The sequence below is a fragment of the Leucopleurus acutus genome (genome assembly GCF_964270905.1).
Source record: "Leucopleurus acutus genome assembly, chromosome: 3".
Taxonomy (NCBI): Eukaryota; Metazoa; Chordata; class Mammalia; order Artiodactyla; family Delphinidae; genus Leucopleurus; species Leucopleurus acutus.
This window is the reverse complement of record NC_139145.1, coordinates 76,899,443-76,926,768: the sequence shown is the minus strand read 5'-3', so window position 1 is coordinate 76,926,768 and position 27,326 is coordinate 76,899,443. Positions and strand designations below refer to the sequence as shown.

General features: G+C 34.5%; 1 long non-coding RNA gene across 1 annotated transcript; it reads left to right on the top strand.

Annotated features, from left to right (window-relative positions):
• Window positions 1-660: 660 nt before the first annotated feature.
• On the top strand, window positions 661-25,486 carry LOC309960142. The gene is made up of 2 exons (XR_014326121.1): window positions 661-1,116; window positions 24,243-25,486. It is a non-coding gene; the product is annotated as an uncharacterized lncRNA (long non-coding RNA).
• Window positions 25,487-27,326: the final 1,840 nt, after the last annotated feature.

The window sequence follows — 27,326 nt, the reverse complement described above, 5'->3', positions numbered from 1 at the left end:
GTAATGTGAGCAGGATTTAGTGTGTACAAATTCTTGCTAATTGAAAATACCTATCATTTTTTTTTCAAATGTTGTGTTGTAGGCAATTTACTGCAAGACCTCAGTCAAAACACTTAAATAATCTAAACCCTAATTTTGTTTTCTATACTTTTCATTTTTATTTGTTGTCCATGGGGTGTAAAGTAAAAAAAACTGTAGGAAGCAACAAAATTAAGAACCGTTAAAAGATACTGCCTTTGGGCAACTTGTGTGTCAACATATGCTAGTGGGTATTTTTTATGTGCATGCTCTTAGTTTGCTCTGTGGAACCTCTTTGTACTTATGCTTTTACTTATCAGTTCCATAGGAAAGAGAAAAGCTGGAATAGAAATTCAAAACTGTAAGAAAATCATACATGGGTTGCTTTGTCTGTTAGTGCATAGACTCACTTTGGTTTGAGGACCATTTTGACATTGATTCTAGAAAAGATTACCAAAGAGAACTTTAACAATGCACTTAATATTTGAAATGTCTACAGCACATAGCTCATTGTATTTACTTTTTCTGATTTTGACTATCCTGGTTTAATAAAACTACTAGGATACTGGTTCATTTATGTTAGTTCATTAGCTATAACTTAACATTTGCAAACTAAATGTTTGCATTTCTATTAACCTCAGAAATTAGAATTTTAGACTTGATGTGATTCAGTATTAATGTTTCTTAATTTTTGTTGAGAAAAGGAAGTGCTTATCTATAGACAATGTTGAAAGATTTGTGATTTTCCTGTGTCATGTTATATGTTTTATTTTTGCTATTTCCTGATTATCTTTTTCAATGTTTCTAGTTTTATTTTGTTGTGAAACATATCATGGGAGAAGGCATAGGTTTCCACCAAAATTTGTTTCCAAGAACTTGATTTTTATCAATGAAACATTTTTTAAAACTTTTATTTCAGTCGTTTTTGCTTTTTGTTTGTTTGTTTTGTTTCACTTTTCCTTTGTTGAACAAACACTATAATTTTATATGCATTAACAAGTAATTTCAACAATGACTCTCTGTATAGTTTGACAACTTTTCTGATTTAAAGAGAAGAGCTATGATGGTGTGACTTTGGAAGGTCACAAATAAATGTGGGTAAGTTCAGACACAAATATATTCCAAATACCTTCTCTCAGAGGATCATTACTTCTTCAACCTCTACTCCCCAGGAAGCTCCTTAATATGTTACAGGAGTGATGCTGGCCTCTTAAGTCCAATAGATTTTAGCTCAGATGGTGGCTCTGATGCCCATATTAGGGTTATTGCAGGAACATGTTTCTTTGTTATAAGAATAGGGTATGTTAATAATTTATTTGGTTGGGTGGTGGGATATAAACAGAAAAAATGACATGGCTTCTATATGCAATTTCTTTTCTTTTGGAGAGATAGTATAGAGTAAATATTAACACTTCAAATGAGACAGATGTTTTACTTTTCACTAATTCCATTATTCCCACAAATTATTTCACTTCCCTGAACTTAAGTTTCCTACTTAAGATATGTGGGAAAGGTAAACACTGAATACTCTGGCTGTAATATTGTTTCTGACACATCAGATTTCCTAGTCAAATATGAATTGCATTCAACAAATAGATGATAGTATTTGTTAGGCAGGTTTTACAACAGTACTGAGGAGTAACAAATCTAACATTTGTTTTAAATTTTATATCAGGAAGTTTTAATATAGCCACTGTGAAAAACAGTATGGAGGTTCCTCAAGTAATTAAAAATAGAACTGCCATATGATTCAGCAATTCCACTTCTCGGTGTATATCCAAAGAGAACAAAATGATTATGTTGAAGATACAGCTGCACTGTCATAGTCATTGCAGCATTATTCCATAGTCAAGACATGGAAACAACCTAAGTGTTGACAGATAAATGGATAAACAAATTGTGATATACACACACACACAACAGAATATTATTCAGCCATGAATAATTGAACTTTGATTTTATGAATATTTCGTGAATAATTGAACTTCTTTCCATTGATATGTCTGTGAGTTTCATTCATATTGTTGTACGTAGCTTTTGATTTTTATTCTCATTGTTATATACTACTATTATGGACATATACCACAGTTTATTCCAGTGTTGATAGGCATCATTAATAGTGAATTTTGGAGTTTGGCCTATTATAAATGCTATAAACATTCTAGTTCTTATACTTTTGTAAACACATCTAAGTATTAGGTGTACACCTAAGAAGGAAGGAAGAAAATAGAGAAAAAATTATACAGTTTTAAAATGAAATGTCTTTAAATTATAAATAATAGACCATAGACTCGCACATGACCATCTAATTAAGCAAATAATCTGAAATATTTTCCATTAGATATCACACATGGCTCTACTCATGTTCAAAGAGTGAAGATTTAACCAATTAGACTTTAATAAAATTAAACACATCTTTGTCTGTCTTTGATGATTCAAATGTACCCTGGAAGGACCTTACATATATAAATAAAAGTTGTTGATTTTGGCCTGTCACAGTGGTGAAAGACTGTTTAAAATAGATCAGCTTAAGCAGATTTTATTATATAAACTGAAAAAATCCAACTCTGGGGAAATTTTTTAGAGTAAAGTTTTGTCTTTCCATCTTTATTTTCACTTAACAAAATTTTTTTCGGAAAATAATTGGCTGTGAAAACTCTTTTAATAAAGAATTCTTTTTACTTTTTTTCTAAACCTCTAACTTTTACCCATTAAAAAACTCTTTGAATTACAATATGCCTGCATTAATGTCCATCTATCATTAGTTTACAACTCAATGGATTTTCTCAAACTAAACACACTGAGTAATCAGAGCTGAGATCCAGAAAAAGATCATTATGAGCATTTCTGAAGCCACTGTAGGCTCCTTTCCAGTCAGTATCTCTCAAAGTCACTGCTTTTTTTATTTTCAATGTCACAAATTAGTTTCAACTGATCTGTACTTTATGTACAAGGGAAGATAAGTACATATGCTTTTATAACTTGTTTCAATTGACATTATGTCTGTGAGATTTATCTATATCGTTGTAGGTAGCTTTTGATTGTTATTTTCATTGTTATATATGGCATTAAAGAAATATGCCACAATTTATATATCCATACAATGTTGATAAACATCATTAATAGAGAAGTTTGCAGTTTTTGGCTGTTATTAACAGTGATACTATAAACATTTTAGACCTGTGTTTTTATAAACCTGTTTATTAGGTCTACACCTAAGAATGGAGTTGATGAGTTTTATGTATCCATTTGTTCAGCTTTAGTAGATACTTCAAATAGTTTTTACAAAGTATTTACGTGTACTTACATCATCAGTACATGAGAACTCTGGTTGTTTCACATCCTTCCCAAAACTTGGCATTGCCTCTCTTTTGTTTTATCTGTTCTAATAGATATGTACCGGTGTCATTTTATTTGCATTTTTCTGCTGCTTAATGAGGCTGAACATTTTAAAGAAAGTATGCCTTTTGGTCATTTGGGTTTCCTCTTTTGTGAAGGGTATATTCATCTCTTTTCCTAATTTTCTATTGTGTTATCTCTTTTGTTTTTTTTTCATTGATACATAGAAGTTTTAATATATTCTAAATGAGTCCTTTGTATGATATATGCATTGAAAATGTCTTCTACCTGTATGGGTTACATTGTCTCTGTAGTATCTTTTATTTACATACCTTTTTAATACCCAGCTTAATTCCCTCCATTTTTATAATTTTTCACTTAATCAGCTCAGACTGATCTTTCATTTCACTGATTTCCTAGAAAGTATAATCCTCAGTATAGCACAAAAATCTTCTTTCCCCACAAGAAAATAAGCAGCTCAATTCTAGAGATGGGTATATAGTAGATGTTATTTAAATGTTTGATGAAATGAATGAATTTTGAAGATATTACTGTTAGTGGCAGTTTCCCAAATGGTGCTCTATTTTTTATACCAGTAAATTAAACAAATAAGTTTAATATAATTTATATTAATAGTAAATTCTGACAAGTAGAATGTTTGATTTAAATGTACCATTTCAAAACATTGAAGTTTTATTTTTCCCCTAAATGGTGAGTATATGAAGACATAATATCAGTGACTGCTTTTTTCCAGAGGTTGAAATACCAAGAGAAAGTTAAAATATGGTATGAAACCCACTTATGAAACAAGAATGTCTATGTACCCATTCTTTAATTTAATCAGCTCACGTTTGTCCAAATTTGGGGAATAGGTAATCAAGCTTAGAGAACATTTTGATGTGATCACGGCAAAAATTAACAGCAAATTATTTAAAAGGGTCAAAACCTAGAATTCATTTATTTATGTTAGATTTCAGGAACCACCTACCGTTAGGAGCCATGACACTCTGTTATTACCAAGCAACACATCTCAGTCCAAATTGCAGTGTCTTGGGAGATTAGGTTGACTTGGTGATGTCTCATGGCATCGTGGGAGCAAGCAGCATGTTTTCCCATGCCCAGCTCATAGAGGAAACTCTCACAAAGTTCTATGCTGATTTTACTCTGCAATAAAATAGTGTATTTCACAACTTCTTCAAGCAAAACTCTTTACATTCATCAAAACCATGCATATCCCGTCATTGGGGAATAGTAATACCAGACAAGACACAAGAATAAGGGTTGCAAATGCAGCATTATCTATCCTCCTTCACTTGAATTTGAAAATTTGAAGATGTTTGTCATCTGAGTTCTAAATTCAGCAGTCTTACCTCCCTAAATATCCAGAAATTGTTTTGATATTATAGAATCTAGAAGTATTATTTCACTATAGCCAAATCACAAAGGGATGTTGAAAACAGCCTAGCAAACTTATGTCACCAGATAGAATTAGTCATCAAAAAGGCACTATTTAAAGGAAAATAAGTTTAAAAAGGAATAGTAAATATGGCATCTTGAACATAGATTTGAAACCAGGTTCTCACTGTAGCTCATTCCATTTGTCTCATCCCTGCTATATATATCCTTTGCATTAAAAAAATTCCCAACTTAGAGTGAATGAGTTCTTGCCAGGCTACTTTAAAAAAAAAAAAAAGCTTTCTTGAGATACAATTCACATACAATAAAAACCATTTTGAAGTGTACAATTAATGGTTTTTAGTATATTCACCAAATTATGTAACTATTACCACAATCTAATTTTAGAACATTTTATCACCCCCAAAAGAAACCCCATACTTATTAAATGTCACTTCATATACCCATTCCTAGCCCTAACCAACCACTGTGTATTTTTGGTCTTTATGGATTTGTCATATTTAGACATATGTAAGTGAAATCATACAATGTGGTCTCTTCTCAATACAGTTAATTTCACCATATTTTTGTTTCTAGTCAATATAGATGAGTCTTTTCAGAATAGTAAAAACCCACAGTACCATTCTATAAAAGGTTTTAAAGAACAAGGGCTAGATATTGTAATTTATTGGTTCTTTCCTTAATATTAATTATTACTCATTTTACTATCTCATACTCTCCTCATCCTGAGATTTCTCTATAGTATATTTATCTATTGATATAATACAATATTTGGTCCCTGGTTTCTTCTATTCTCACTCCTTGGAAATTATCAGTTATTTTGATATAGAATAAATTGAATATGGTGACTTTCTGATTCTGCCTCTAATTGTACATTTGGAAAAGCTGAAGTGAAAACATAACCCTTAAGAACTCATTATCCTGGTTTAATACTCAACAGGCATGGAGAAAAGAATAAACTTCATTCAGAATAACTACCTGAGTTTTTATGAGCAGGAAATTACAAGAAAAAAATGATTGCAAAATTATTTGAAAGAAATTAATGATTTGCAGTAAGAGTTACATTTCTTATGACTTCTATTAAATTCAAAGAATGTTGGAAAGGGACACATAATTGGCAAATTTAACTTAAGAATAACAGAATAATTCAAGAACATGTTTGACCAGTTCCTTCCCCTGCTCAGACATTTTGCCTACCACTGTGGTCTTGAGTGAATATACCTAAGTTATTGATATATTGCAGTGAAGCTAATTAAATAATGGAATGGAACTCCTTTCATATTATGGCATCTGAGAACAAAACTAGCTTAAGACATAATAGAATTGCTCTGTATGGGTGGCTATGCTTGAGAGGACAGAGTTCAAGTTGTGATGACAAAAGATGCCTTAGACTGAAACTCTGCAGTATTAGCAAAGTACATCTAGTGCTTGAAAAAGACTTGCTATGTAAAGTGAGCCTTGCATCTCCTATTTCATTAGAATCTCGAAACTAAGTCATCCATCATCCCCTATTAATTTCTCTATGGTAAAATTCAATGTGCTTAACAATCTTGCCCCAATCTTACATATCCAAACCCACTCCTCTCCTTCCTGCATGTACCTACTCTTCCAGAAACAAAATGCCACTCACTGTCCTCAAACAAATGAAGATGTCTTATGTCTTCATGCCTTTCTTTGCAGACACTGTTTTCTAGTAACTACTTCTCCCTGTCCACACCTCTGCCTGGTAAATTCCTATTAATATTTTAAGCCACAATTCAGATATCATCTTCTCTTTGCAGTAATATACAACTCATTTGCTCCCTCCTCTGAGTTCCTATAACCCTATTGCTGTATTTGTGCCATAGAACACACACACACACACACACACACACACACACACACACACTGCATCTTGTCTGCTTATTTACTGTACTGGATTTGTAAACTCTTTGATCATAAGATAACAACTCATTTCTGTATTTCTGGTAGCTTGCATAGTTCATGGTCCAGATTGAGTATACTACATATGTTTGTTGACTAAGTTAAAAATAAGCAAATAGACACAAATTCTTTATGCCAATACCCAAACTATCCTTGCATACACCTTAAATAAATATACCTGCGATATTTTAAAGATTATAAACATGGAATCAGTTTTCTGGTTATGGATGACAGAACAAAGGAATTTTTTTAACCTGTTTTCCTTCTTCAAAATCTATTGAGAGCCAGTACTACTAATAATGCAAGCATCAGCAACAATCTGAACACACTGCCAGTAGCTCTGACCACTACCTGGTGTGAGCCAGAGAATAGCCTGAGAGATAAAACAGCACAACATATACCTAAAGGCAAGTGTCGCAGTGATGGCAGTTTATCTCATCACCCTTAGATTTGAATGAGATCTGAGCTCTAAGACAGGCCACTACAGAATCAGGAGACATCTGTGTGGAAACCTAATTCATTCTTACAACATGGCAGTGAGTATGATGCTGGAGGAGAAAGCATGCTAAAGTCATTTTTATTGTCCATAACTGAACCTTCAATGCAAAGGAGAATCCTGGATGTCAAGAGGGGTGAAGGAAGGAAAGGAAGCAGCAATTATCAGATCAATGAGCTACACCAACCTACCACTGCTTAAATGCTGATGCTTGGGGGAGTGAAGGTGGGGGTGGGCTTGTGCCCAAAGGAAACAGCCAACTTAGTAAGAGGGCACTCAAAACAATATAAATCAGAGTTGGAGCTCATTCCCTTTCTTGTTCCATTATCTGTCTATTTGATAGTATGCAGTGTACAGGCTGTCATGGTTTGAAGATAACTCATAAGCAGGGACATAAAATACATGACCTTAAGAATGGAAACTGCAAAAGGAGAGAAAGATACTGAAAGAACATACACTATGGAAGAATTACTTGTAGGGGGGAAACAAGATTTCAGACAAATAATTCTTCAAGTTCAAAGAAATTGCAAAGAAATGTGACCTCTCTTTTAAAAAGAGAGTGACACAATAAAGATTTTATAAAAAATATAATAAAAACTATTGACACCCAACCAGAGATGTATGGTATAGGCTTGAAAAAAAATCACTTAAAAGAAAGAGAAAGTAATAAAGATAAAAATGACTCTATGTGGAAAGAGTCAAAGTAAAATGAAGCATGACTGGAGTTTTGAAGAATATGCAGAACAAAAAGTATTCAAAGATGTAAGAGGAAAACATCCCTGAACTAAAGATTATAATCCACACACTGAAAGACCATACTGGGTCTTAAGAAAAATTTATTCCAACTCTTTTGATTCTACTGGAAGTAGAACGAAGTCTAAGTGAGCTAATTTCTTCATCCTGTATTGCTAGAAGTACAAGTATATTGTCTGAAGTAGTTTAAATTATGTAGTTTAAAAATGATGTGAAACTCACTATTTATCAAAAATTTACCTGACTTTTACAGGGATTATTTATAAAATAATATTTTGTCTGTTAAAGAAAAATTTACTTGCATCTTACCAATATTTTCAGGGCACCCAAGTTTATATTGCTTCTGTTAAATATAAATTAATTTTATTAAAATAGCTCTTAAATATAGAATACACCATAATGTAAAATTTAAATGTCATTTACTTATCTATCAGTCTATCCACTAATATTTATTTAATTTACCTACTTACATGTATTTCCTTCTATCTACATATGTGATTTGAGAAATGCCTAGAATAGTGTTCATCCCATTTTAGTGACAGTGATTTCTTATGATAGAATTTAGAGTCTGTTGGGGAAATGTTTTTGATTGCTTCTTTGTGTTGTTTGCATTTGTTAATATTAGCATTAGGGGCTTCCCTGGTGGTGCAGTTGTCGAGAGTCCGCCTGCCGATGCAGGGGACACGGGTTCATGCCCCAGCCCGGGAGGATCCCACATGCCACAGAGTGGCTGGGCCCGTGGGCCATGGCTGCTGGGCCTGCACGTCCAGAGCCTGTGCTGTGCAACGGGAGAGGCCACAACAGTGGGAGACCCGTGTACTGCAATATATATATATATATATATATATATAAATGTTAATTATTTCTAAAAACATTTTAAGAAGTATAGGTTAGATAATTTTATTGGGATATTTAAAATCTGAGCAATTTTGGCCTCACTCTAACATGTTTTTTAAAAAATTATTTATTATAATATTTCCCAGAGTGTGTAACACTTATATAAATTAGTAATATGCAAAAACTCTTTTGTCATAAAATAATTTGGGGAAATGCAAAGAAAAACCAAATAGTTTTCTTTAAAGCATGATTATTGAAATATCAATGCTATTGTTTTTTAGGATGCTACAGTAAGGAAAAAATTGTATGCAGTATTTCACAAACATATTTGTTTGTAGAAGATTTCTTATTTTATTCTTTCAAAACTTGTCCTTGAACTAATGTCAAGGGAGCACACTTTGTGAAGTCTCTATTAATGTTTACTTTGGTTTGAAATCCTATGTCCAAGATATTTATTAGTACTTTTTTTAATTGAATAAAATATTTTAAAAAATTCTACAGTGCTTTATAATTTTCAAATTTTCACACACATGATTTCATACAATCCCTTAATAACTTCTTTTTTCTTCCCTCTATCCCTATACTGTCCCTTCCCCCTTCCCTCTCCCCACTGGTACCACTAGTTTATTCTTTGTATCTGTGAGTCTGCTGCTTTTTTTTTTATTCACTAGTTTGTTGTATTTTTTAGATTACACATATAAGCGATATCATACAGTATTTGTCTTTCTCTGTCTGACGTATTTCAGTTAGCATAATGCCCTCCAAGTCCATCCATGTTTCTGAAAATGGCAAAATTTCATTCATTTTTATAGCTGAGTAGTATTCCGTTGTATATATATACCATATCTTCTTCATCCATTCGTCTGTTGAGGGACACTTAGGTTGCTTCCATATCTTAGCAATCATAAATAATGCTGCTATGAACATTGGGGTGTGTGTATCATTTTGAATTAGTGTTTTTCTTTTTTTCAAATATATACCCAGGAGTGGAATTGTGGGGTCACATGGTAGTTCAATTTTTAGTTTTTTGAGAAACCTCCATACCGTTTTCCACCATGGCTATACCAATTTACATTTCCACCAGCAGTGTCCGAGGGTTCCCTTTTCTCTTCATGCTCTTCAACAATTGTTATTTGTGTTCTTTTTGATGATAGCCACTCTGACAGGTGCAAGATGGTATCTCATTGTGGTCTTGATTTGCATTTTCCTGATGATTAGTGATGTTGAGCATCTTTTCATGTGCCTATTGGCCATCTGCATGTCCTCTTTGGAAAACTGTCTTTTCAGTTCTTTTGTCCTTTTTAAAATCAGGTTGTTTATTTTTTTGATGTCGAGTTGTATGAGCTGTTTACATATATTGGATATTAACCACTTATCAGTCATGTCATTTGCAAATATCTTCTCCCATTCAACAGGCTGTGTTTTGGTTTTGTCGATGGTTTCCTTTGCTGTACAAAAGCTTTTAAGTTTAATTAGGTCCCATTTGTTTATTTTTGCTTTTGTTTTCTTTGCTTTAGGAGATAGATGCAAAGAAATATTGTTGTAATTTATGTCAAAGAGATATCTGCCTATGATTTCCTCTAGGAGTTTTATAGTATCTAGTCTTATATTTAGATCTGTAATCCATTTTGAGTTTATTTTAGTATTAGTACTTTTTATATGAAGGAATTACATACCCTAATTTAAAAATAATGGGAAACATAGCTTTACCTTAAATAGCCATTAAATAATGTTACAAAGATTTTTGATACCATGTTACAAAAATATTTTACACTGGAAATTGTTTCAACTAAGAAAAAAATTAAAAACTGGAATAAAATATGCCAGAGCTATAATATCAGATGCCTTTGAGTGTCAGAAAGAGTGATATTTTACCCCTTCTTTATACTGTTCATACTTTCCAAGGATTTTCAATTTTCATGCATTATTTCAAAATGAAAGAAAATGTTAGCATTGAAAAACAAGCATAAGAACATCTTATATGTGCCACATCTTCTCTCTGAGATTTAGCAAGTGGATAAATCTTTTCAGATTTAAATAAGATGGGAAAACTCACACTGTGGTCTGCTTTCTGCTTCTTGTGCTCAGTTAATTATGTGAAACATACTATTAAGACAAGGCCTATGCACTTTAAGTAGTATTTCAAACGCTGAATTAATTCTATGTGAATTGCATTTAATGATTGAGAATTGATGATTGCTATTAATGAACCAAATATTTCCTGGTATTATTTGTAATTTTTATTTTGTCATAATAAGCTACAAACTTTTTTATTCCCTTTCTCAAAAACTGGTCAGAGACCTTGTGATTCTGGCATTTGTGCAATGGACCCAGGAGGACTGGCTGAAATGATTGGGTAAAGATTGTTTAGCTGGTGCATAATGCTTCATCACAAAATGCATATTGCCGTTAGCACCAGACACCATGGTTTTCTACAGATCACAATTCCAAGAATATGTTAAACTCACACCAGACTATCCTAATTATAGCCTTTAATGCCTATAAAAAATTTCCATGGTTCTCTACATTTTTGTTTTAATTGTGTAACTGTGAGATCATTCATTGCCATCCTGGAAATCATATGCAGTTATCTCATGAAGGTTTTACTATGCCCCAAGCTCTTATGGATTTTGATATTTTAACGAGAATATACTTAGAGGTTTTATGAGAATGACAGCATCTTTATAGTTTATTCATCAAAATTTTTCCGGCTAAGTTAGGATCTGAGATATCTGTAAGTATGCCTTTTTACACAAGATATTGATATAGTGAATATATCCCTCTGAAACAGAGAAATGTGATCAGCTTTTTTACTTAGACTTAGATCACATGCTCCATTCAGAGTGGATTCTCACCCATATCAGTTAAGATTAGATTCCTATGTGAAAAACAGAGTCCCCAAATCACAATGGCTTTAAAAACATAAAATACAACTTTGTTTCTTACATACAAGTCTTGAGGCAGATCAGGGCTGACTTGGCACCTCATGTCTACAAAGCCCTTAAGGACTGAGTTTTCTTTCCTTTCAGTATTCCTTTTGACCATCTCTGACATTAGCATGTTCATACTAATTGTGTAAACTGGCAGCTAGAGCTCCAGCCATCAAATCTACATTCCAGGCAAAAGGTTTGAGGAAAGGGAGAAACATTTACAAGAGTATGGGGCAACTTTCCTTTTAAAAAGTTTTCCAGAAGCTGCCACTCAATATTTTCACTTCCATCCTTTTCCAATTTTGTTAGATGATCACACATACCATCAAGATAGTATTTATTCTTCATGATTAACTGCTTAGCTAAAAAATTATATGTTCTATTTTTAAGGGGAAAATGCTGTTTGTATCAGACTACCTGAAAGAGGTTGGCTAAGAGTTAGGCAGGGAGTGGCCCCGAGAATGAAATGGAGACTATATCAGGAAACAAGGAAATAAATACACAGAGTAAATACAGATGTCTAGTATACTGAAAATAAGAATAAGAAGAAAGATGAATGATAACAAAGAGACAAAATGCATGGTTTTACAGAGCAAGATTGGGGAAAAAGGAATGGCAGAGAAGGGTAAGTTAGACTTTATATTAAATTTTCAGTATCTGTATTATATGGGTATTAGCAGATTTTTGTATCTGATGCCAATATATCCCATACCGTGCCCATAAGTTACAGATTTCCCATTATAGTACTAAATCGAGTTAACAGTTTCCATAAGAGCACAAACTTGTTCATATTGCAGATGGAACTATATTCAATTACTAACTAGGTTCTACAGTGTTTCACTTATTTTTTAGTTGATGCATTTCCTCTTGCTATGAAAATATCAGTTTCTTCCTTACTCAAGTTTGAGTATTTGATTTCTTAAAGAGAAAGTTAATTTTGTAAAAAGGAAGAGGAAAACAAATAGATAAAAAGGAGCTGCTATGATATAATAACTTTATTGTCTAATTCTCAGCCATCTATGAAGAGTAGATAATTTTCACTCTTACACTAAGAGTAGGGATGTAGGAGAAAAGATTGAATTATCCCCCCCAAAATAGGAGATGTAAACACCTGCCTTAGTTGCTGACTTTGTGATTCTGTTCTAGAAAATTTTCCCATGAAAATATTTTTCTTCAGAGAGATAATCCAGTCATCCCTTAGTGTCTGTGCAGGAAATTGGTTCCAGGACACCTGTCCGCCCCACCAAGGATACCAAAATTCAAGGAGGTCCACGACCCTCATAGAAAATGGCAGAGTATTTGCATATAACCTAGGCATGTCTTCCATATACTGTAGATTACTTAGAATACCTAATACATCTCTAGATTACTTAAAATACCTAATACAATGTAAATGCTATGTAAGTAGTTGCAAGCGTGGCAAATTCAAGGTTTGGAGTTTTCTTGAATTTTTTTTTTTTTTTTTTTTCCAATCTGAGGTTAGTTGAATCAGAGAATGCAGAACCTGCCGATACAGAGGGCCGACTGCACCGAACTTTATTTCTTAGGTGGGAGTTTTATAAAAGTCATTATCTATTTCTATGGTTCTCAAATGGAGAAAATGTGCCTCCCAGTAGACATTTGACAATGTCTGAAGTCATTTGTGGTTGTCAGAACTAGGGGTTGCTAATGGCACTTAGTCGGTAGAGGCCAAGGTGATGTTAACCATTCTACAATGCACCTGCCAGTTTCCCCTTCCCTGTCCCCAACAAAGAATTATCCATCCCAATTGTCAATAGTACTGAGTTGTACAACCCTGAACTATATGAGTTTATTTAGAATGAAGAATACTCTCTATTAGTGCCAATGATATACCTCAAAATATATATTTGATTTTTCAAAAAATAACACCTACTATAATTAAATTTGTACAACTCTAATTCAAGAGCTCTTAAGCTGAATTCCATGCAATGTAAGAGTGTCTATGAATCTTGAAATCATAAGCAAAATATTATGTAGGTGTACATCTGCATATTTTGAAGGGGTAAGCCCATACCATTTATCTAATTGTCTAAGGGATTTATGACCTGACAAAGCCAGCCACTAAATTTATTTAGAATGCCAAAGAATTCTAGTGTATTAATCAGCAGTGTTCTTCCCTCCAGTGAGCCAAGCTGCTCTTTCAAGCACTGTTTCTCAGCACATTCTCTAACCTTACTGTATTAAGACATGACATTCATGGAAATGAAGTTTAAAGATTCCCAATTGAATCCTCTTTAATTAATAGAAATAGTATCGACAAAGCAAAGTTTCTTTTGGAGAGCTTGTGATTTAAGAAACCAGATTTCCCACTTTAACCATCATTTCTATAATTTATACTTGAATATGTTAAATATCCTTTGTGATGCACATTGCTTTGGTGTTTAGGATGATAGTATACCCTCTACAGTTAAGAATGTATTTCCTTAAGATCTGTTCCTTGTCTCTTGTCCTGTCTCAGGAAATGATATTACTATCCATCCAAGTCACCACACCAGAAACAATAAAGGAAAATCTCCCTCATCTCTTCCCTTTCAACTCCAATTATTTTGCAGTTCTATTCATTCTACATCCTAAATTTTGTTTGAGTCCCTTCCCTTTTCTCAATCCCTCATGCTATTTTTTTAAGCTCAATATCTCACTCTCTTTCAATTAAATATTGCCTTTATAGACTGCTAACTGCTATCCCTGATTTCAGGTCCTCTCTACTCCATTTCATTCTTCATACAGCTGCAGAGCCATCTTTCTAAGCCATCTTTCTAAACTGTGAATCTGACCAGGTCACATTTCAGTTAAAAACATTGAAGGTCTCCCTGTTACCTCCATGCTAACGCCCCCCTTTCTGGCCTTGTCTCCTGCTACTGCTACCCTCTCTGGAGGCTAGGCTCTAACTGCATTGATTTCTCACCATCCCTGGATATATGCTTTTCTGACTCTGCTCCGCTTTGCTTGAATAATGTTCCCTCTCTTGTTGAAATCTTATTCATCTTTCATAAGGAAGCTGGCTTCAAAGTCTTTTCCAATTCTCTCAGGCAGAGGTTATTTTCTCTAATTTCTGTTCAAAAATCATTTGGCACTTCATTTAATATCTTATCACCTTTGTTTTCCAAGCACCTTGAGCAGTTCATGTACCTATGAACATTTCCAGTAAATGTTTATGTAATGAGATTGACAACACTATGTAAATTTAAGACTTTGCTCAGTACTGGACCATCACGGGCAAACATTGTCTTTGTTGGCCAAGCTAAATAATAGAGAGATGATGAATTCATGCAAGGAATGAAATGAAAATTTTGCTATCAGCTCTTAAAAATTGTAACCTGCACTTTAGCTTTCTAAAATACTATTATTAGGAGTATAGAACATTGCTCTTGCGTAGAACAAGTGTTACTCTCTCTATTTCTTTAACCACAATTCTTATCGCTGTTATTGAAGGAATATACAGTAGCTGAATTGCAGATAATTGCAGAAGGGTAGGAGTTCACAAGTTTTAAGGCGAATGAATGAACAAAGTAACACCATTCAACATTTCATTTAAGACACTGAATGACCCTGAGTCCAGGGATGATGCTGAATAGCTTACAATGCACAGCACAGTCCCCAGCCCGTGAAATAATTATCTGGACCAGAATGTTACTTCTGCCAAGCATATGAAACATTGCATATATTTTAATAGAGATGAACCTGGAGGCTCTTGAAATGTACATGGCTGTTTTTATTCACACTAAATGGCCCCAAGCCTCTAGGTTTTTATTGTACATACCATTATACCTTTTTAAGATTATACCCCCCTGAATCCAGTTTATCCAGAAGCACACTGGCTTTTGGGGCTCTATTAAAGTTAGAAGTCCACTGATAATGCAGAATTGAAAACGTAGAAATCATACATATTGTTCGTACATTTTTCCTGAAGTAAAAGAGGGAATATTAAAGTAGAATATATTAGATATCACCTGAACAAAAAGTGCCTTGAGAGCCAAACACTGAGACTATCTTTGGTTTAGCCATTATTGAAGGAGTTACTGAATTCTGAATATAATACAATAGTGGTACTTTTATAGTATAGTTTACTTCTTTTGGAGTTGAAGGGCTATGTCATTGAATTGCATTTGCGAAGTATCATAACAAATATTGTTAGGTACCTGGGACCTCTTTCCGATTAATTCCAAGTTTAACAGCAGTGAAGACTGCTTATTATTCAGTTACTTGTCTAATTTACAAAGAATCATCTGTTTTCTCTTGGTAATGTGGGTGTATACATATGGATACTCATATTTTCTAGTTCACAATGGTGGCAAGATTGAAGTAAAGGTGATAGGAAATTGACCCTTTCTCAGGTTAAGTAAAAAATATCCTAGACACCTGCCAATTAAACTGGTAACATTGTGTTACTCCTTTCAAGTTAAACAGAACAATTTTAGGAAACCATCCATATGCTGCATTTTACAAAGACTTTCCAGAAATAGCATTTTATTGTAATTGATGCAAGACGTTTTTCCCATCCTTGAGCTTATATTATTCAGTCATGTGTGCCTAAAAAGCAAAGCATTTTGGAAGAAGAAAAATAACATTTAAGTAGAATATATTTTATTTTGCTTTACTTCTAATTCCTTTTGAGTACGATGTTTTAAAAAAGGAAATGGAAACTAGAAATAATCCGTGGGCATGGGCAACTAGAGGTTTTTCATAGTCTAGTAACTTCAGAGATGTTAATAACTCGAGACTTCTGATTTCCTTTTCAGACTTAAAAGGACTATAAAATTGCTTTATTCAGCAGATTTGTAATGTCTAACCTCCCTGTCCTTGACTTCTAACCCTACCTTTGCTTGGGGAAAGAAGACTAGTTAACTGATTATATTAGGTTAATAAAAATGCAACCCATAAACTCCCACTTGCTGTTTCACAGAAGGCATCCTATCATTTATTTAAAAGCCAGAAGAAAGAAATGTCATTCCATAAAGATAAGAGCAGCATTTTATTACTTGTCTAGACAATTTAATTGTTGAAAAACATCAGTGGATATTAGAGGGGGAAGTATTGGCATCACTTGTTTCATGTAATAAATTAAAAACCTAAAATGAATGTGATTTGACAGAATGTTTAAGCAAGGAGGAGGGAGCAATGTTAGCATTTTAATTTTGTTTTGATTGAAGATAGTTTCGTTCCACCATGAAAAAATCATGCCATTTTTCCAGCATGCCTCATTTCCAGTGGAACTCAGTAAAATGTGCACGTGTTAACATTAGATTCGGCAGGCTTTAATGCAGTTACAAAAAGGAGTTTTGCCAAAAAGAGGGATAAATATCACAGCCATTCATTTCACAGTGCTCTCCAATCTGGCTGCAACTGTTTCCCCAAGCAGCATGTCAGTGAATAAAAAAGGAAATTCAAAGGAGGGGCAGGAGAAAAGGGATTTAGGAAGAAGGGGGTTTTAAAACACTTTTGGCTTTAGAGAAAACAATTCACAATCATTAGCATGAGTAAAATTGCTGTTTAGCCTAGGCTAATGAAAACATTATGAAAGCAGAGATTTTTCAGAAACAAAATAAAACAAAAACACAAAAACAAAACTATCCTCTGAACACCATTAGTGAAGATTAAGGGGAGCCAGGGTAAGTAAACATCCACGTTTCATAGTTGAATCCCCCCCCCCCACTTCCTCAGATTATGAAGTGAATATCCTCATTTAGTGTGCTTTTCTATGTTCATAGAAAAAGACTGTATCCTGCTGACTTTTTCTAAATTGGTTCTTTTAGCATTTGTTTACACTTCTGTATTTTTTACCATGCAATTTGTTGTCCTAAAGTAATTACATATTAGAAAGTATAACCCTTTGGTTACCAAAATGGCCAATGCTGATATTGTTAATAAAGGAAGAGGGCAAGGAACTTATTTTGACTCTGGTTTTATTTCCTGATGAATCCACTACTGTGGCGTCCTCCGCCAGTGGGAGATGGGGCACATAATGATGGCAGTTCTCCTGTGGAATTATCTGTTCCAAAAATGTGTTGGTTCAATGACACTCTTTGTAAAAAGGAAATATGTAAACATTGTAAAATCATTTTTAACTATGTTCTCATTTATTTTCTTCATCAATTCTAGGAGGTACATACTAATGTCTATTCCATTTTTAAAAAATTTTTACTGGAGTATGGTTGATTTAAAATATTGTGTTAGTTTCAGGTGTACAGCAAAGTGATTCACTTATACATATATATATATATTCATTCTTTTTCAGATTCTTTTCTCATATAGGTTATCACAGAATATTGAGTAGAGTTCCCTGTGCTATACAGTAGGTCATTGTTAGTTATCTATCTTATATACAGTAGTGTGTGTATGTTAATCTCAAGTTCCTGATTTATCCCTCCCCTCAACGTTTCCCCTTTTGTAATAAGTTTGTTTTTGATATCTGTAAATCTGTTTCTGCTTTGTAAATAAGTTCATTTGTATCATTTTTTTTTTGGTTCTACTAAATTTTTTTTTCAATTTTTTAACGTCTTTATTGGGGTATAATGGCTTTACAAAGTTGTGTTAGTTTCTGCTTTATAACAAAGTGAATCAGTTATACGTATACATATGTCCCCATATCTCTTCCCTCTTGTGTCTCCCTCCTACCCTCCTTATCCCACCCCTCTAGGTGGTCACAAAGCACCAAGCGGATCTCCCTGTGCTATGCAGCTACTTCACACTAGCTTTCTATTTTACATTTGGTAGTGTATATGTGTACATGCCACTCTCTTACTTTGTAACAGCTTACACTTACTCCACCCCATATCCTCAAGTCCATTATCTAGTAGGTCTGCATCTTTATTCCCGTCTGGCCCCTAGGTTCTTCATGACCATTTTCTTTTTTTTAGATTCCATATATATGTGTTAGCATACGGTTATTGTTTTTCTCTTTCTGACATACTTCATTCTGTATGACAGACTCTATGTCCATCCACCTCACTACAAATAACTCAGTTTCATTTCTTTTTATGGCTGAGTAATATTCCATTGTATATGTATGCCACATCTTCTTTATCCATTCATCCGATGATGGACACTTAGGTTGTTTCCATCTCCAGGCTATTGTAAATAGAGCTGTAGTGAACATTTTGGTACATGACTCTTTTTGAATTACGGTTTTCTCAGGGTATATGCCCAGTAGTGGGATTGCTGGGTCATATGGTACTTCTATTTGTAGTTTTTTAAGGAACTGTTCTACATAGTGGCTGTATCAATTTATATTCCCAACAAAGGGGCAAGAGGGTTCCCTTTTCTCCACACCATCTCCAGCATTTATTGTTTGTAGATTTTTTATAATGGCCATTCTGACTGGTGTGAGATGATATCTCATTGTAGTTTTGATTTGCATTTCTGTAATGATTAATGATGCTGAACATTCTTTCATGTGTTTGTTGGCAATCGGTATATCTTCTTTGGAAAAATGTCTATTTAGGTCTTCTGCCCATTTTTGGATTGTGCTGATTGGTTTTTTTGATATTGAGCTGCATGAGCTGCTTGTAAATTTTGGAGATTAATCCTTTGTCAGTTGCTTCATTTGCAAATGTTTTCTCCCATTCTGAGGGTTGTGATTTTGTCTTGTTTATGGTTTCATTTGCTGTGCAAAAGCTTTGAAGTTTCATTAGGTCCCATTTGTTTATTTTTGCTTTTATTTCCATTTCTCTAGGAGGTGGGTCAAAAAGGATCTTGCGGTGATTTATGTCGTAGAGTGTTCTGCCTATGTTTTCTTCTAAGAGTTGGATAGTGTCTGGCCTTACATTTAGGTCTTTAATCCATTTTGAGTTTATTTTTGTGTATGCTGTTAGGGAGTGTTCTAATTTTATTCTTTTACATGTAGCTGTCCAGTTTTCCCAGTACCACTTACTGAAGAGGCTGTCTTTTCTCCACTGTATATTCTTGCCTCCTTTATCAAAGAAAAGGTGACCATATGTGTGTGGGTTTATTTCTGGGCTTTCTATCCTGTTCCATTGATCTATCTTTCTATTTTTATGACAGAACAAAACTGTCTTGATTACTGTAGCTTTGTAATATAGTCTGAAGTCAGGGAGCCTGATTCCTCCAGCTCCGTTTCTCTTTCTCAGAATTGCTTTGGCTATTTGCGGTCTTTTCTGTTTCCACACAAATTATGAAATTTTTTGTTCTAGTTCTGTGAAAAATGCCAGTGGTAAGTTGATAGGGATTTCATTGAATCTGTAGATTGCTTTGGGTAGTAGAGTCATTTTCACAATGTTGATTCTTCCAATCCAAGAACATGGTATATCTCTCCATCTATTTGCATCATCTTTAATTTCTTTCATCAGTGTCTTATAATTTTCTGCATACACTTCTTTTGTCTCCTTAGGTAGGTTTATTCCTAGATATTTTATTCTTTTTGTTGCAATGGTAAATGGGAGTGTTTTATTAATTTCACTTTCAGATTTTTCATCATAAGTGTATACGAATGCAAGAGGTTTCTGTGCATTAATTTTGTATCCTGCTACTTTACCAAATTCATTGATTAGCTCTAGTAGTTTTCTGGTAACATCTTTAGGATTCTCTATGTATACTATCATGTCATCTGCAAACAGTAAGTTATACTTCTTTTCTGATTTGGATTCATTTTATTTCTTTTTCTTCACTGATTGCTGTGGCTAAAACTTCCAAAACTATGTTGAATAATAGTGGTGAGATTGGGCAACCTTGTCTTGTTCCTGATCTTAGTGGAAATGTTTTCAGTTTTTTACCATTGAGGACGATGTTGGCTCTGGGCTTGTCATATGTGGCCTTTATTGTGTTGAGGAAAGTTCCCTCTATGCGTACTTTCTGGAAGGTTTTTATCATAAATGGGTGTTGAATTTTGTCAAAATATTTCTCTGCATCGATTGAGATGATCATATATTTTTTTTCCTTCAATTTGTTAATATGGTGTATCACCTTGATTGATTTGTGTATGTTGAAGAATCCTTGCTTTCCTGGGATAAACCCCACTTGATCAAAATGTATGATCCTTTTAATGTGCTGTTGGATTCTGTTTGCTAGTATTTTGTTGAGGATTTTTGCATCTATGTTCATCAGTGATATTGGCCTGTAGTTTTCTTTCTTTGTGACATCTTTTTCTGGTTTTGGTATCAGGGTGATGGTGGCCTCATAGAATGAGTTTGGGAGTGTTCCTCTCTCTGCTATATTATGGAAGAGTTTGAGAAGGATGGATGTTAACTCTTCTCTAAATGTTTGATAGAATTCGCCTGTGAAGCCTTCTGGTCCTGGGCTTTTGTTTCTTGTAAGATTTTTAATCACACTTTCAATTTCAGTGCTTGTGATTGGTCTGTTCATTTTAAAAATTTCTTCCTGGTTCAGTCTTGGAAGATTGTGCATTTCTAAGAATTTATCCATATTTTCCAGGTTGTCCATTTTATTGGCATATAGTTGCTTCTGGTAATCTCTCATGATCCTTTGTATTTCTGCAGTGTCATTTGTTACTTCTCCTTTTTCATTTCTAATTCTATTGATTTGAGACTTCTCCCTATTTTTCCTGATATGTCTGGCTAATGGTTTGTCAATTTTGTTTATCTTCTCAAAGAACCAGCTTTTAGTTTAATTCATCTTTGCTATCGTTTATTTCATATCTTTTTCATTTATTTCTGACCTGATCTTTATGATTTCTTTCCTTCTGCTAACTTTGGGTTTTTTGGTTCTTCTTTCTCTAATTGCTTTAGGTGTAAGGTTAGGTTGTTTATTTGAGATGTTTCTTGTTTCTTAAGGTAGGATTGTATTGCTATAAACCTCCCTCTTTTAACTGCTTTTGCTGCATCCCATAGGTTTTGGATCATCATGTTTTCATTGTCATCTGTCTCTAGGTTTTTTTTGATTTCCTCTTTGATTTCTTCAGTTATCTCTTGGTTATTTAGTAATGTATTGTTTAGCCTCCATGTGTTTGTGTTCTTTACATTTTTTTCCCTGTAATTCATTTCTAATCTCATAGCATTATGGTCAGAAAAGATGCTTGACATGATTTCAGTTTTCTTAAATTTACTGAGGCTTGATTTCTGACCCAAGATGTGATCTATCCTGGAGAATGTTCCATGCTCACTTGAGAAGAAAGTGTAATCTGCTCTTTTTGGATGGAATGTCCTATAAATATCAATTAAATCTATCTGGTCTATTGTGTCATTTAAAGCTTGTGTTTCCTTATTTATTTTCATTTTGGATGATCTGTCCATTGGTGTAAGTGAGGTGTTAATGTCCCCCACTATTATTGTGTTACTGTCAATTTCCTCTTTTATAGCTGTTAGCAGTTGCCTTATGTATTGAGGTGCTCCTATGTTGGGTGCATATATATTTATAATTGTTTTATCTTCTTCTTGGACTGATCCCTTGATCATTATGTAGTGTCCTTCCTTGTCTCTTGTAATATTCTTTTTTTAATAGTCTATTTTATCTAATCTGAGTATTGCTACTCCAGCTTTCTTTTGATTTCCATTGGCATAGAATATCTTTTTCCATCCCCTCACTTTCAGTCTGTATTTGTCCCTAGGTCTGAAGTTGGTCTCTTGTAGACAGCATATATATGGGTTTTGTTCTTATATCCATTCAGCAAGCCTGTGTATTTTGGTTGGAGCATTTAATCCATTCACGTTTAAGGTAATCATCGATATGTGTGTTCCTATGACCATTTTCTTAATTGTTTTGGGTTTGTTTTTGTAGGTCCTTTTCTTCTCTTGTGTCTTCCACTTAGAGAAGTTCCTTTAGCATTTGTTGTAGAGCTGGTTTGGTGGTGCTGAATTCTCTTAGCTTTTGCTTGTCTGTAAAGCTTTTGATTTCTCTGTCAAATCTGAATGAGATCCTTTCAGAGTAGAGTAATCTTGGTTGTAGATTCTTCCCTTTCATCTCTTTAAGTATATCATGCCACTCCTTTCTGGCTTGTAGTGTTTCTGCTGAGAAATCAGCTGTTATCCTTATGGGAGTTCCCTTGTATGTTATTTGTCATTTTTCCCTTGTTGCTTTCAATAATTTTTCTTTGTCTTTAATTTTTGCCAATTTGATTACTGTCTGTCTGGGTGTGTTTCTCTTTGTGTTTATCCTGTATGGGACTCTCTGTGCTTCCTGGACTTGGGTGGCTATTTCCTTTCCCATGTTAGGGAAGTTTTCAAGTATAATCTCCTAAAATATTTTCTCTGGTCCTTTCTCTCTCTCTTCTCCTTCTGGGATCCCTCTAATGTGAATGTTGTTGCATTTAATGTTGTCCCAGGGGTCTCTTAGGCTGTCTTCATTTTTTCTCATTCTCTTTTCTTTAGTCTGTTCCACAGCAGTGACTTCCACCATTCTGTCTTCCAGGTCACTTATCCATCCGTCCTTCTGCCTCAGTTATTCTGCTATTGATTCCTTCTAGTGTAGTTTTCATTTCAGTTATTGTATTGTTCATCTCTGTTTGTATGTTCTTTAATTCTTCTAGGTCTTTGTTAAACATTTTTTGCATCTTCTCAATCTTTGCCTCCATTGTTTTTCCGGGGTCCTGGATCATCTTTACTGTCATTATTCTGAATTCTTTTTCAGAAAGGTCACCTATCTCCACTTCATTTAGTTGTTTTTCTGTGGTTTTATCTTGTTTCTTCATCTGGTACATAGCCCTCTGCCTTTTCATCTTGTCTATCTTTCTGTGAATGTGGTTTTTGTTCCACAGGCTGCAGGATTGTAGTTCTTCTTGCTTCTGCTGTCTGCCCTCTGGTGGATGAGGCTATCTAAGAGGCTTGTGTAAGTTTCTGATGGGAGGGACTGGTGGTGGGTAGAGCTGACTTGTGCTAAGCATGTTTGATGTCAGGTGGAAAGAGTGAAAATTATGGCTAGGTTTCATTTCCTATTGTTTTCAGAAAAATGTATTCATTAATTACAAATGTGGATATAAGTTATTTTAAGGTGCTAATTTGAAAGTATTGAAGATAAGCATAAAGTAAAAGAAGACTAATTCTCGGGCACTTTTGCTGCATCATGGAAAATGGTGTCTTTTTGGCAATTTGATAATACATTTAGACTATATAAATTGCAATGAAACATTACATTAGGTAAAATGTTTTGAAAATACTTTTCCTTTGTTTTTAAAATGAAGGTTCTACCTTAATAATTATGATTTCTTGATAACTTTTTTGAGGGTGATAAATATTTAAAAGTTTATAGTCAAAATTTATGAAATATTTTGAAAACTTGGCATATTTATAAATAGACAAATTTATCTGAAGTTTTAAAAACTGTCAGAGATAAGAGAAGATCTTTCATTTGAAATATAAGCATGCTACTACTAAATTTTGATGACTAAGTTATCAAAGTTTTTTTATATATAAAATTTAAATGGAATATATGTTCAAAATATGTTTATACATTTAAAGTAAAATTGTTAATAATTCACAGAATTTTAAATTATGCATACTATTAACAAATGATTTCTTCATTCTTAGTTTTTATGTGTTTTTGTTAAACTATACTTGCTGTTTAAACTGATCTTTTGTCTTTTGTTTTCTTTTTTCTAACAGCTCCTTCAGGTTGGAAGGAATACCTTTATTTGGAGGCATGTCAGTTCATTTTTGTCACTTCAGATTCATCATTATGACTTCTTGAGGCCAGATCTAATTTTGAAGTAACCAGAAACCTGTCCATCTTGGAGCAGCAAACCCCTCAACTTGGAGCACAAATGATCACTGATATGGTCTACATAAAACCATCTGCCTCTAGTCTGACAGCCATGAGCAGAGCCCTGGGGGCAAAAAAAGCCACAGCCTTAAATCTCTTTACTCAGATATTACCAAGAAGATTTAAAAAAAAAAAAAAAAGATGAAAAGGACTAAAGAAGCAAACCTACAAAAAACCAAAAAGCAAACAAAAAAATCCATCTTATTTTACCATTGAAATTAGTCCCAGATGTGAACACCAAAAAATTTATATTCAGTAATTCAGCCAGTAAATTATAATTTATCATTTGGGAAGGTGGAAGTATAGAAATAGGTATCTGTAGCCAGAACTACTCAGCATTTCATAATATGTAGACAAAAACAAAACAAATAAAACTGAAAAAATGAAGGAACACTGCAGCAATGAATAGTATTAGAACAGAATGTTGCTGTTTGCAAAGAGGACGTTTGCCATCTTCTGTACACATTCAAAGCCATAACGGAATAAGAGTATTGTCAATTGCTTGAAAATTTTCTGCATTCAATCCTTCACCCCATATTGGTTGAGAGAGAAGGGGTCAGTTCTTGCTGATTACTTCTCAATGAACTTCTACTATTTGCACTGTCACTTCCATTCAGGGTAATGATGTGTGCTGTTATTTGCACAGATGGTCCCATGAGTTTTGAGACCACAACAAAGTTTCTTGCAGGAGTCCAAAAAAGGAAACATTTAAGAATTCTCCAGACATTGATTTCTCTTTCTTCTATAAAAAATCAGTTATCTAATAAAAAATGGACTTGTCTCAGATTAAAGAACAACTACAAAATAATAATGAAAAAAAATCAGTGTGGTCAAATGAATGAAAAAGGGATCAAAAGGTTTTTTTAGTGAGGATCATTTTATATCATTAACAGCCAAGAAGTCAAATACAGTGAACTGTACACTAAACATCTGTGTTGAACATCTATTTGTTCTCTTAATTAACAAAACCATTTGTAATTTGTATTTGACATAAGAGATTTTTATAGCCATTTATCTATGCTTCATGGGAAAATGTACTAGACAAACAGCATTTTCAGTTTATTTTTCTAAATAAATGTGTTGTTTGCATTATTTGTAGTTGCTTATTTGATTTGGTTTTCATTATCTGGAAGACATTTTCTTTGGTCATTGGCAAGCTTTTATCATACTAATTCAGAACTAATGGAAGACTGAATTTCAAATATTTTTGTGGTATAAAATTGTGCTTTCTATTCCTTAAACTCTGAAGAAGTGATATATTTTTCACTAGAACCTTCTTGTCAAGAGTTATTTTAATATTTTAGTTATGCTAAGTATCTGCAGTTAGTTTTAATATATTGGGGACATTCAAAACAGAAAATTTGAGTATTATATCAATAAGAATTTCCTCTACGTTTTCCTTCTTGGAAATCTGCTCTAAAAGATAAAAATTAGATTTTTTTTTTTTTTTAGGCCATTAATCATACCTAATGAGTCTTCAGTCTCACCCAGAGATCTGCTGAGAACTTCCATCAGTGTATATAAAAAAGACTAGGCAATCCTACTGGAGCAAAAACAGAATTCTCAGTCAACAAGGGCTTATTGAGTGCCCACAAAGTTCTCACCCTTACTTGAGACTCATCAGCTGGAGCCTGTATTTATGGTCATTGCTACCACCAGTAAGTAGTGCCCAGCTCCAACAAATTATGCTTTTCTTAACTGGAGTATAATTGACAACATTATGTTAATTTCAGATGTACAAATGTAATGACTTGATATTTGTATATATTGCAAAATAATTACCACGATAAGTCCAGGTAACATTTGTCAGCAAACACAGTTACACATTTTCTTTCTTGTGATGAGAACTTTCAATACCCCTTCTCCTAGCAACTTTCAAATATGCAATAGAGTATTATTAACTATAGTTATGTTTGTGATGCTCTGGCGTGTGGCCAGGGGAGAGCAGGAAGATAGTGCCAGCCCTCTGAGGTCTTTGGAAAAGATGCACTCAGCCTTTTGATGAGTGTTTTAATTAGAGACCCTCAGGCTGCAGCTATGCTAATCAGTTAACAGGTTTCTTTCATAGAAAGACTGATATCCTGGGTCTGTTTCCTCTTGCTGTGCCGGGGTTGGAGCGGGGGGAGTAGCCCTTTAAGGACTTGTTCTCCCTTGGTTCAAGTCCTGTGGGACCCATAAGCACAAGCCCTACTGGCCACCAGAGCCAGGCAATGTAGAAGTGTTCCCTGGCAGCAGCCGCAAACATTGGGTTGTCAGACAAGGAGACAATAAACTCCTTTCCGGGACACACCAGTGAGATGGAGTGAGGGGGAAGGAAAGAGAAAAGACCGCAAGTACCAGCCTCTATACCCACCCACCTACCCCCAGGCCCTTCCTAGACCCCTAAACTGTGTGCCGGACCAGAAGCCTGCGCCTCAAGCCGACGCTCCAGGACAAGTAAGTAGGCCCCTTTCTCAGAAAGACTGGGGGGTGTGTTTCAGTCTGGCCTTTGTGCAGTGCCCTGGGGGTGAGGTCTGACAAGAAATGACTCTCTGATTGTTACAATCCCATAGGGCCCAGGATCACAAGTCCCCCAGCCTCCAGAGCCAGGCAATTAAGGGGCGTTCCCTGAGCAGCAGCCCCCCCAAACCGAGGGCACTAGACGTGTAAAACCTCTCCTCAGAGAGATACTGGTGCTCTGGAGGGAGGCAGAGGCGCAGTGTATAGACGGCGCCCACAGGCAGAAAAGAAAGGAAAAAAAGGCTTAGAATTGGGGAGAAAAAAAAAGATGGAGTCTGCTGGTTAAAAGGAGCCAGGGGCGGAGCATATAAGTGGCTCCTGCTGGGGGGAAAAAAAACAACGCAGATGGCGCCTGCCAGCGAGCCGGGATGTGAATTTAGATGCCTGCCCCCTAGGCCGATGCTTTAAGCCTCATTCACTTAAAAGTC